Raw genomic sequence first — 12,982 nt, 5'->3', positions numbered from 1 at the left:
AACACTAATATTATATTACTGATATAAATATATAATATATAGAAAATTATATGAACCAAAAACTTTTTCGGCCCATAAATGAGGATGATAATAAGCTAGCTCCACTGTATGTTCATGCATTCGACCATGTAAAACATGAACCAGATGAAAGCAACGAATTTAATTTAACTAATTACGTGATTCAATTTTTGCAGCTAACAAGGATACGATGATAGCAAAATGCACAGATATATGTGTGATGTCACACCTAGTTTTAGAATGCAATCTGAATACGAACCATGTACGTGTCAGGATCAGAAACTCACGTACACAGCGATTACATAGTTGGACATCATCACACATTGCTCAAAATAAATAGTAAAAATAATACTTTATTACATCAAGATGTTCAGAACATCCATAGAGTCATTAACAAAACATTGTCATTAACGTGATCAAAGTGCGAAATACGAAACATAACATATAAGGCCTTCACATGCAGTTGATTGGGTGTTTGTCACTAACACAATTAGAACTCATCATAGTCCTGAAACTTCTCAAAGTCTTCCATGTTGTCTACATCTCCTCCTGAGCACTGATTGCAATGGGGATAACCTGGGGTGGAGTGGTTTTTAAAGCAAGGGTGAGTACACATCAACGTATTCAGCAAATGTCTCATTTGGCTAAAGTGAACTAGATATATGTGGAGTTAAGGTTAAAGCAGTTGCTTTTAGTTGATCAAGTATTTATTACTATTAGTGTCGGGGACCATAATTAGGGGTACCCCCAAGACTCCTAAGCTCGGTTGGTAACCACCATCAGCACAAAGCTGCAAAGGCCTAATGGGCGCAATTCAGGTGAAGGCTCCGTCCACTCAAGGGACACGATCTCGCCTCGCCCGAGCCCAGCCTCGGGCAGGAACAGTAGACCAAGATAGATTCATGCCTCGACCGAGGGCATCCTCAAGTAACAGGCGCACCTTCGACTCGCCCGAGGCCCAGCTCGGGCAGGCTTCGCAGTGAAGCAACCTTGGCCAGATCGCCGCGCCAATCGACCGCATCGCAGGAGCATTCAATGCAAGGATCACCTGACACCTTATCCTGACGCGTGCTCCTTAGTCGACAAGGCCAAAGTGACCGCAGTCACTTCGCCCCTCCACTGACTGACCTGACAGGAAAACAGCGTCGCCTGCACTGCTCCGACTGCTGTGCCACCCGCCAGGGTGAGGCTGACAGTAGCCAAGTCCAGCCTCGGGCGCCATAGGAAGCTCCGCCTCGCCTGACCCCAGGGCTCGGACTCAACCTCGACCTCGGACGATGGTCTCCGCCTCGCCCGACCCCTGGGCTCAGACTCAACCTCGACCCCGGAAGACGGACTCCGCCTCGCCCGACCCTAGGGCTCGGACTCAACCTCGACCTCGAACGACGGTCTCCGCCTCGCCCGACCCCAGGGCTCGGACTCAACCTCGACCTCGGACGACGGTCTCCGCCTCGCCCGACCCCAGGGCTCGGACTCAGCCTCGACCTCGGAGGAGCCTCCGCCTCGCCCGACCTTGGGCTCGGACCAACCCCGTCGCAGGGGGATACATCATTACCCTACCCCTAGCTAGCTCAGGCTACAGGGAACAAGACCGGCGTCCTATCTGGCTCGCCTCGGTAAAACAAGTAATGATGACACCCCGCGTGCTCCATGACGACGGCGGTTCTCAGCCCCCTACGGAAGCAAGGAGACGTCAGCAAGGTCCCGACAGCCCCGACAGCTGTGCTTCTACAGGGTTTAAGCGCTCCTCCGACGACCACGACATCACATGAACAGGGCACCAACACCCCTCCGACAGCCACGTCGGCATGTACATAGGACTCTGGCTCCTCTCTGCCGGACACGTTAGCACACTGCTACACCCCCCATTGTACACCTGGGCCCTCTCCTTACGTCTATAAAAGGAAGGTCCAGGGCCCTCGTACGAGAAGGTGGTCGCGCGGGAGGACGGGCTGACGAGCAGGCTCTCTCTCTCTCTCCCTCGCGAACGCTTGTAACCCCCTACTGCAAGCGCATCCACCCTAGACACAGGACAACACGAGCCGCGGTTCCCCTTATTGTTTCACCCTTGTGTTCCGTCTCGCGCCGACCCATCTGGGCTGGGACATGCAGTGACAATTTACTCGTCGGTCCAGGGACCCCCCGGGGTCAAAACACCGACAGTTGGCGCGCCAGGTAGGGGCCTGCTGCGTGTTGATGAACAGATTCCCGTCAAGCTCCAGATGGGTAGTCTCTAGCAACCTCTCCAGCCCGAGACGCTGCTCCGTTTTGGGAGTCTCGAGTTCATGTCCCTCGACGACAGCTACGACATGGTACTCCTTCCTCTGCCGCGTGACAACGATAATGGCGGCCCTCAGCCCGCCCGCCGGCGGCGGAATCGACGACGTCTTCCCCTCATGGCGGAAGAGCAGCATCCGGGTCTGTCCCATCACCTTCCCCGCCGACGGAGTAGGAGGCGGGGCAACCATGGCCAAGCAGGAGGCGGCACCTCGTCGGCTGTCGAGCAAGTCGACGATGCCGATGCCCCAGCGGGGGACACGTCAGGCGTTGACCTCGCGTCTGAGACGAAGACGGGCGTCGTTTCCCCGCAACATGCCAACCCCAAGCGGACGGATGACGCCAGCACGCTCGCAAAGGACCTGCTGGGCATTAGCCTCGTACCTGAGATAACTGTGCAGTCCGTCCCCGACGCGACTCCGTCACCATCCGTCGATCAAGAGGTACCGTCCGTTTTCCACCCTGTGCCTTTTAGATTCAGCTTCGACCCACCAAGCGACCCCGCTTCGGTGGACGCTTTCATAAAGGCATATCCGAACCTTCCGGGGTACCATATGTGGTCAACCTAGGACCGATTGACGGCCATCTCGACCTACGGGCCCCTGGGTTCCCAAGAAGATGACGAGCCCGACTATGGTTGAGATTTCTCCGGGCTTGGGAACCCCAGTGCCATGCGGGACTTCATGACCGCATGTGACTACTGCCTCTCCGATTGCTCCGATGGTAGCCACAGCCTCGGCGACGAGGACTGTGGCCCAAGTCGCGAATGTTTCCATGTCGATCTAGGGGGTCTCGACGAAGGCAACCACCTTGGTATGCCGGAGGACGGCGATCCCCCTAGGCCTGCGCCTCGCATTGACATCCTTCGAGAGCTAGCTGTGGTCCCAGTCCCTGCGGGGGGTCAGGACGCACAGCTCGAGCAAATCCGTGAGATGCAGGCCAGGCTCGACGAGGAAGCATGACAACTTGTGCAACTTCGGCAGAACATCGGGCAGGAGTGGGCAGGCCGAGCACCAGCTGAAGAAGCGCGCCATCTGCCCCAGGACGTCCAACACCGCATCGCTGACGATGCCAGGGCAAGGCTGCCCCTGGCTTCCAGTGGGGTCGACCAGAACCTGGCTGCAGCAGCAATACTACTTCGAGCGATGCCGGAACCATCCACCACCGAGGGGCGGCGTATCCAGGGAGAACTCAAGAATCTCCTAGAGGATGCCGCGGTCCGACGGGCCGAAAGCTCTGCCTCCCGAAGGCAAGGGTACCCCCCGGAGCATCGCGTCGCAACTTCCCGATTCATGTGAGAAGCCTCGGTCCACACCGGGCGCACGCGGGACACAGCGCCTGCGGCCCCGGGTCGCCTCGGCAACGAGCACCACCGCCGCGACCATCGAGCCCACCTCGACGAGAAGGTGCGCCGAGGCTACCACACCAGGCGTGGGGGACGCTACGACAGCGGGGAGGATCCAAGCCCCTCGCCCGAACCACCCGGTCTGCAAGCTATCAGCCGGGCCATACGACGGGCGCCGTTCCCGACCCGGTTCCGAACCCCGACTACCATCACCAAGTACTCGGGGAAAACAAGGCCGAAACTGTGGCTCGCGGACTACCGGCTGGCCTGCCAGCTGGGTGGAACGGACGATGACAACCTCATCATCCGCAACCTCCCCCTGTACCTCTCCAACGCCGCCCAAGCCTGGCTGGAGCATCTGCCTCCTGCGCAGATCTCCAACTGGAACGACCTGGTCAAATCCTTTGCCGAAAACTTCCAGGGCACATACGTGCGCCCTGGGAACTCCTGGGATCTCCGAAGTTGCCGCCAGCAGCCGGGAGAATCCCTGCGGGACTACATCCGACGATTTTCGAAGCAGCGCACCGAGCTGCCCAACATCACCGACTCAGATGTCATCGGCACGTTCCTCGCCGGTACCACTTGCCGTGACCTGGTGAGCAAGCTGGGTCGCAAGACTCCCACCAGGGCGAGCGAGCTGATGGACATCGCCACCAAGTTCGCCTCTGGCCAGGAGGCAGTCGAAGCCATCTTCCAGAAGGACAAGCAGCCTCAGGGACGCCAGCTGGAAGACGTCCCTGAGGCGTCCGCTCAGCGCAACACGAAGAAGAAGGGCAAGAAGAAGTCGCAAACGAAACGCGACGCCGCCGACGCAGATTTTGTCGCCGCTGCCGAACACAGGAACCCCCGGAAGCCTCCCGGAGGGGCCAACCTGTTCGACAAGATGCTCAAGGAGTCGTGCCCCTATCATCAGGGTCCCGTAAAGCACACCTTTGAGGAGTGTGTCATACTTCGGCGCTACTTCCACAAGGCCGGGCCACCGGCGAAAGGTGGCAAAGCCCACGACAACGACAAGAAGGAAGGCCACAAGGCAGAGGAGTTCCCCGAGGTCCATGACTACTTCATGATCTACGGTGGGCAGGTGGCGAACGCCTCGGCTCGGCACCGCAAGCAGGAGCGCCGGGAGGTCTGCTCGGTGAAGGTGGCGGCGCCAGTCTACCTAGACTGGTCCGACAAGCCCATCACCTTCGACCAAGGCGACCACCCCGACCGCGTGCTGAGCCCGGGGAAGTACCCGCTCGTTGTCGATCCCATCATCGGCAACGTCAGGCTTACCAAGGTCCTCATGGACGGAGGCAGCAGCCTCAACATCATCTACACCGAGACCCTCGGGCTCTTGCAGATCGATTTGTCCACGATCCGGGCTAGTGCGGCGCCCTTTCACGGGATCATCCCCGGGAAGCGCATCCAACCCCTTGGGCAACTCGATCTGCCCGTCTTCTTCGGGACTCCCTCCAACTTCTGAAAGGAAACCCTCACGTTCGAGGTGGTCGGGTTCCGAGGAACCTACCACGCAGTGCTAGGGAGACCATGCTACGCCAAGTTCATGGCCATCCCAAACTACACCTACCTCAAGCTCAAGATGCCGGGCCCCAACGGGGTCATCACCGTCGGATCCACATATCGACACGCGTACAAATGCGACGTGGAGTGTGTGGAGTACGCTGAGGCCCTCGCCGAGTTCGAGGCCCTCATCGCCGACCTGGAGAGCCTCTCCAAGGATGTGCCAGATCCGAAACGCCACGCCGGCAACTTCGAGCCAGCAGAGGCGGTTAAGTCCGTCCCTCTCGACCCCAGCAACGACGCCTCCAAGCAAGTCCGGATCGGCTCCGAGCTTGACCCCAAATAGGAAGCAGTGCTCGTCGACTTTCTCCGCGCAAACACCGAGGTTTTTGCGTGGAGTCCCTCGGACATGCCTGGCATACCGAGGGATGTCGCCGAGCACTCGCTGGATATCCGAGCTGGAGCCCGACCCGTGAAGCAGCCTCTTCGCCGATTCGACGAAGAAAAGCGCAGAGCCATAGGCGAGGAGATCCACAAGCTGATGGCTGCAGGGTTCATCAAAGAGGTATTCCATCCCGAATGGCTAGCCAACCCTGTGCTTGTGAAAAAGAAAGGTGGGAAATGGCGGATGTGTGTAGACTACACTGGTCTAAACAAAGCATGTCCGAAGGTTCCCTACCCTCTGCCTCGCATCGATCAAATCGTGGATTCCACTGCTGGGTGCGAAACCCTGTCATTCCTTGATGCCTACTCAGGGTATCACCAAATCAGGATGAAAGAGTTCGACCAGCTCGCGACTTCTTTCATCACACCCTTGGCATGTACTGCTATATTACTATGCCATTCGGTTTAAGGAATGCAGGCGCGACATACCAAAGGTGCATGAACCACGTGTTCGGACAGCACATTGGTCGAACGGTCGAGGCTTACGTCGATGACATCATAGTCAAGACGAGGAAAGCCTCCGACCTCCTCTCTGACCTTGAAACGACATTCAAGTGTCTCAAAGCGAAAGGCGTAAAACTCAATCTCGAGAAGTGTGTCTTCGGAGTCCCCCGAGGCATGCTCCTGGGGTTCATCGTCTCCGAGCGGGGCATCGAGGCCAACCCAGAGAAAATCGCGGCCATCACCAACATGGGGCCTATCAAGGACTTGAAAGGAGTACAGAGGGTCATGGGATGCCTTGCGGCTCTGAGCCGCTTCATCTCGCGCCTCAGCGAAAGTGGTCTGCCCCTGTACTGCCTCTTAAGGAAGACCGGGCGCTTCACTTGGACCCCCGAGGCCGAGGAAGCCCTCGAGAACTTAAAGGCGCTCCTTACAAGCGCGCCCATCCTGGTGCCCCCCGCTGCGGGAGAAGCTCTCTTGATCTACGTAGCCGCAACCACTCAGGTGGTCAGCGCCGCGATCATAGTCGAGAGACGAGAAGAAGGGCATGCATTGCTCGTCCAAAGGCCGGTCTACTTCATCAGCGAGGTACTGTCCGAGACCAAAATCTGCTACCCGCAAATTCAGAAGCTACTATACACGGTAATTCTGATGCGGCGAAAGTTGCGACACTACTTCGAGTCTCATCCGGTGACTGTGGTGTCATCCTTCCCCCTGGGGGAGGTCATCCAGTGTCGAGAGGCCTCGGGTAGGATTGCAAAGTGGGCGATGGAGATCATGGGTGGAACAATCTCGTTCGCCCCTCGGAAGGCCATCAAGTCCCAAGTCTTGGCGGATTTCGTGGCAGAATAGGTCGACACCCAGCTTCCAGCAGCTTCGATCCAACCGGAACTCTGGACCATGTTTTTCGACGGGTCGCTGATGAAAACAGGAGCGGGCGCGGGCCTGCTCTTCATCTCACCCCTTGGGAAACACCTCCGCTACGTGCTGCGCCTCCATTTCCCGGCGTCCAACAACGTGGCCGAGTACGAGGCCCTAGTTAACGGGTTGCGCATCGCCATCGAGCTAGGGGTTCGGCGCCTCGACGCTCATGGCGACTCGCAGCTTGTCATCGACCAAGTCATGAAGAACTCCCACTGCCGCGACCCGAAGATGGAAGCCTACTGCGACAAGGTTCGGCGCCTGGAAGACAAGTTCTACGGGCTCGAGCTCAACCACGTCGCCCGACGATACAACGAAACTGCGGACGAGCTGGCTAAAATAGCCTCGGGGCGGACAACGGTCCCCCGGACATCTTCTCCCGAGACCTACATCAACCCTCCGTCAGGACCGACGACACGCCCGAGCCCGAGAAGGCCTCGGCCCTGCCCGAGGCACCCTCGGCTCAACTCGAGGCACCCTCGGCCGCCGAGGGTGAGGCACTGCGCGTCAAGAAGGAGCGGAATGGGGTCCCGCCTAATCGAAACTGGCAGACCCCGTACCTGCAATATCTCCACCAAGGAGAGCAACCCTCGACGGAACCGAGGCTCGGCGATTGGCGCGGCGCGCCAAGTCGTTCGTCTTGCTGGGTGATGGAAAGGAGCTCTACCACCACAGCCCCTCATGCATCCTCCAGCGATGCATATCCATCGCCGAAGGTCAGGAGTTATTGCAAGAAATACACTCGGGGGCTTGCGGTCACCACGCAGCGCCTCGAGCCCTTGTTGGAAACACCTTCCGACAAGGTTTCTACTGGCCAACCGCGGTGGCCAACGCCACTAGGATTGTACACACCTGCCCAGGGTGTCAATTCTACGCAAGCAGACCCACCTGCCCGCTCAAAACAATACCCATCACCTGGCCGTTTGCTGTGTGGGGTCTGGACCTCGTCGGTCCCTTGCAGAAGGCACCCGGGGGCTTCACGCACCTGCTGGTCTCTATCGACAAATTCTCCAAGTGGATTGAGGTCCGACCCCTAAACAGCATCAGGTCCGAACAGGCGGTGGCATTCTTCACCAACATCATCCATCGCTTTGGAGTCCCAAACTCCATCATCACCGACAATGGCACCCAGTTCACCGACAGGAAGTTCCTGGACTTCTGCAAGGACCACCACATCCGGGTGGACTGGGCCGCCTTAGCTCACCCCATGACGAATGGGCAGGTAGAGCGTGCCAACGGCATGATTCTATAGGGACTCAAGCCGAGGATCTACAACGACCTCAACAAGTTCGGTAGGCGATGGATGAAGGAACTCCCCTCGGTGGTCTGGAGTCTGAGGACGACGCCAAGCCGAGCCACGGGCTTCACACCGTTTTTCTAGTCTATGGGGCTGAGGCTATCTTGCCCACAGACTTAGAATACAGCTCTCCGAGGACGAGGGCATACGACGCCCAAAGCAACCAGACCAACCGAGAAGACTCACTGGACCACCTGGAAGAGGCTCGGGACATGGCCTTACTACACTCGGCGCGGTATCAGCAGTCCCTGCGACGCTACCACGCCCGAGGGGTTCGGTCCTGAGACCTCCAGGTGGGCGACTTGGTGCTTCGGCTACGACAAGACGCGCAAGGGCGCCACAAGCTCACACCTCCCTGGGAAGGGCCATTCATCATCGCCAAGATTTTGAAGCCTGGAACATACAAGTTGGCCAACAGTCAAGGCGAGGTCTACAGCAACGCTTGGAACATCCGACAGCTACGTCGCTTCTACCCTTAAGATGTTTTCAAGTCGTTCGTATACCTCGTTTACATACACAAATAATGTCTAACCATCAAGGAAGGGTCAGCCTTGCCTCGGCAAAGCCCGACCCTCCCTCGGGGGCTAGAAGGGGGGAACCCCCTCTGCGTCAAAATTTTCCTCGAAAAAAGTCTTCCACCAAAACGACTTTCGTGTTTCCCGGCTATATCAGTAACAGAACCCCGAGAAACGAATAAGAGTACATATAAGCGGCAAGGCCGACCGAGCCTAGGGACTCCTACGCCTCCGGGATACGGATACCTCACTCGTCACCTACCGCAAAAAAATAACTCTTACTTGGGTAAAGCGATCCTGCTACTGACGAACAAGTCCGAATACGCGAAACAGGAGGAAAAGAGACACAACTTTATATCACGACGACAAAGTGTTCAGGCCTCGGCGGCCGCGAAAGACACATACATATTCAAAATAAACTGCTCCGACAAAATCAGGCATCGCCCGGGGGAGGAGCTGCACCCTCGGCTTCGTTTCCACCCTCGGCGAGATCCGCTCCGGCCTCGGACGGCGGTGCAAGCGGGAGGATTTCCACCTCGAAGGAGGACGCCAGCACCGCGCTTGGGCCCGCGGCGGCCACGTCAAGCCTCTCAACTTCGGCCAGGGCAGCTTCATCTTCGTCGGGAAGGCAGTACCCCTCGTTGACCCGCTCCAGATCCACATCGTAGTGGGAAGCGAGTACGGCGAAGGCCCGCCTAACGCCGTGATGCAGCGCCTCGTGGAGTCTGCCGCGCGCGTGGTCACCCAAGGCCTGCAGGCGATTCTGGGGGGGAGCTTCTCGAGGGGACGTCGTCAAGACCAAAGACCCGACAGAAGGCCGAGATAGCCTCGGACATGGCCACGCGGTCGGCCTCCTTCTGCTCAGCCGCCTGGGCAAGTGCCTTGGCGGACTCGTTGAGGGCAGACTCGAACTCTGCAAACAGCCAAAACAGAATCCTTCAAACACGAGTTGAAGAGTGAAGCTGAATCAAAGTCTCAAAACAGCCAAGACATACCTTCAGCCCGGGCACGCTGCTCCGAGGCTACGGCTTGGGCGGACTGATCAGACCCGACGGCCACGGCCAGGTCCGTCGCAAGGGCTCCGGCCCGAGCAGACGCCTCGGCTAGCTGGCCTCCAAGGGCCTCAGCCCGGCTTTCAGCCTCGGCGGCCTGGCTCCGAGATTGGTCCCGCTCACCAATGACCTGGCTAAGCTCCAGCTGCCGCCGGTGCGCCTCTGCGCGTGCCACCGCTGCCTCTGCCCCCAGCTCGTCACAGAGCAACCGAAGGTCCGCCGCCTAGGCGCTCCGTTGGGAGAGGCGCTCGGTAGCCTCGGCAAGCGCGGTCCTCAGGAACCGCAGCGAACCCCAGACATCGGCCTCGCGACGGATGAACGACGACTTGGCGGTGCTCAGATCCATCAGATCCTGAGGAAGGGAAGAGGGGAGTCACAAAGAATGCCTTGATCACGTGAAAGGTATGCCTGAAATCCTTACCTGGAGGATCCTAGGAATGTTCCTGGCAAGGACCTCCATGGTCGACCGAAGTGACCCCATTGCTGCCTCGGCACACTCGTGGAGCTCGTCCCGAGACTGCTCCTCTCGCTCATCGTCAAGAACGAAGAGGGGCTTCGAGGCACCATGGGTCCAGAACCGGAGCGCCTCCCCACGCTGCTCATTGGGACTGCGCCGCGTGAGGATAAGGTCGCCGCTCCCCAGGACGGGCCGTGGTTCTGCGCCCCCTCCTCCAAGGCGTAGGCACCCCCTGCGGTCGGCGCATCGGGTACCTCTTCGACTAAGGGGGCAGGCTTCCGATCACCGGCCTCGGGTAGCAGCGCCTCGGCCATCTCAGCATCGACGGCGACGGATGGCTCCACGGGCAGAACGACAATAGCCTCGGTAGAGGCTGGTGCCGGCGTCGGCAACATGTCAGATGGTGTGAAGGTCACGGCCGCGCCAGCAGTCTCCCCCGGCACGACGGCCGCCTCAGCAGAGGGGTCAGCCTGAGGGGCTCGCCCCACGGCAACCCATGCCGCCTGAGCCCCCCGCTTTGGGGCATCTTGTGAGGAGGCCAGCCGACCGGCGTGGCCTGGTGCGGCACTGGCTGCAGAGGCCGATGCCGTCTTGAGGACCTTCCGGGGAGCCAGACCGGTCGAGCCATGCCTCCGTTTGCTGGGAGGAAAAGGAAAGGCAGGATCAGGACACATGAAGAAGGAACCGGGACAGAGGTATCCTCAGATACTTACCCACTCCGGACCATGGCCAATCGTGCCTGCGGGGAGGCCCCTCGGGCCTCGACCCCCGCCGGCGCCGCCAAGGTCTGCCCCGCTGCCGGCTTCGGCACCATCCCCGCCTCGGGCACCTGGGGCGCCGAAGGGACGGTCCGCCCAGGCACAGTCACGACGACCTGAGGATCAACCTCCTGTGCGGCCGGCATGGGCAACGGCTCTTGGGGCACAGGCGGGTCGGCCTGACTCCCCGGGGTTACCTCAACTACCTCGGCCAAGGGGTCAAGTACCCCCTCGGTCTGCCCCTGTTCTTCAGACCGGGACCCTGATGTCCCGGCCCCGGATACTGACGGCGCCAGCCCACTTGGGGGCTGGCTCGACGACCCCTGGCCCAGCCGCAGATCTGGGCTGAGGCCAAGGTGGGCCGCCATGTCGTCGTCTTCGTCATCATCGTCGTCGTCGTCAGGCGTCTCCGGCGACGGCTCCCTCGGGAGCCCGTCCCTCTCCTACTTTCGACGACGCCTCTCCAAGGCGTCCCGAGCCTGCATCTGCTCGCGGGCCCGAGCCTTTTTTGCGTCCTTCTTCTCCTTCTTCTTCTCCGCAGCGACCCTCCACGTGGCTCGATCCACCGCGTCCTCCGGGACCGGTGGCAGAGAAGGCTTGTGAAACCCCAACTCCTGGAGACGGACAGAAATCTCGGCTGTGAGAACCAAGGGCAATCCGACACAAGAAGGAAGAAGGAGCGGACACTCACCAGGGATATGCACCCACGCTCGGGACACATCGAGGGCTGGGTAAGGGCACCGGCATCCAGCCTCCCTACCGTGCCAGCTACCCGCCTGTGGAGGTCATCAGCGGGGAGGGGGACCGAGGACATCTGCGAACCCTCAAAGTCGATCCCCGGTGCCATCTCCGAAAGCAGCAGCCACCGCTCCGTCAAGGGGAGCACCCTCTGGCGATGGATGGCGGCAACCACCCCCGCGGCGGTGAGCCCTCCGTCTCGCAGCTCCTGCAAGGCCTCTAGAAGGAGCTGGAGATTCTTCTGCCTCTCGCGCGGGGCCCCATAGCGCCAGTTGCTGCCGGCGGCGGTCACCACTCGTTGAGAAAACGACGGGAGCCTCCCATCGTCGTTCCGGAGGTAAAACCACCGGCGCTGCCACCCCTTGTTCGAAGACACAAGGATGGCGGGGATGTACTGTTGCACACACGCCTGCCTCAACTGGAGGATGCAGCCACCGGCCCGCACCGCCATGCGGACTCTCTTTTCCCCCATCGTCAAGGCAAAAGGCTCCGCGGAGAAGAGATGGGTCCACAGATCCCAGTGGGGGTCAATCCCCAAAAATCCTTCGCAAACCGCCGCAAAGATGGCTGCTTGCGCGATAGAGTTGGGGTTGAGATTGTGCAGCTCCACCCCATAGAAATGCAGAATCGCCCGCATGAAACGGCTTGTCGGCACTCCGAACCCCCGCTCGTGGAAAGAGACGAAACTCAGCACATACCCCGACGGCGGGGACGGGGCGGCTCCGCTCGGAGGGACCATCCACTCCGGCTGCGGGTCACCGGAGAGGGGACGAAGCAAGCCATCGGCAACAAGGGCTTCCAGGTCGTCCGCCGTGATGGTGGAGAAGGGCCACGGGTCGCGCGGCGGAACGACGGTTACCCGGTCGACCATCACCAAGCGAAGGGGGTGGCGGCGGAGCAGACAAGGTGCGCGGAAACCAAAGCAGGAGGCGAGCAGCAGAGTAAAAAACCACCACCGGTCCCTCTTCCGAATATATAAAGGCCCGGGCAAGACCCGTTCAACACTCCGCCCGAACCCATCGCAAAATTCAAAACTCGAAGGCGAAACGCCCGTTCCTCGAACGGCTCGCGCATGCACAACGGCTGCCCTGCGAACCACTCGTCCCATCGCATTAACTCCGCGGCAGGGCAGGCGACACCTTTGGCAGGCGAAGCGGGCGACGCTTCACCTCCGCCATAAGGACCGCGTCAAAAAAAGGTGCGCCACGTCGTTCAA

This window comes from Zea mays, chromosome 2, assembly GCF_902167145.1.
Source record: "Zea mays cultivar B73 chromosome 2, Zm-B73-REFERENCE-NAM-5.0, whole genome shotgun sequence".
NCBI lineage: Eukaryota > Viridiplantae > Streptophyta > Magnoliopsida > Poales > Poaceae > Zea > Zea mays.
Note: the sequence above shows the minus strand (reverse complement) of the source record.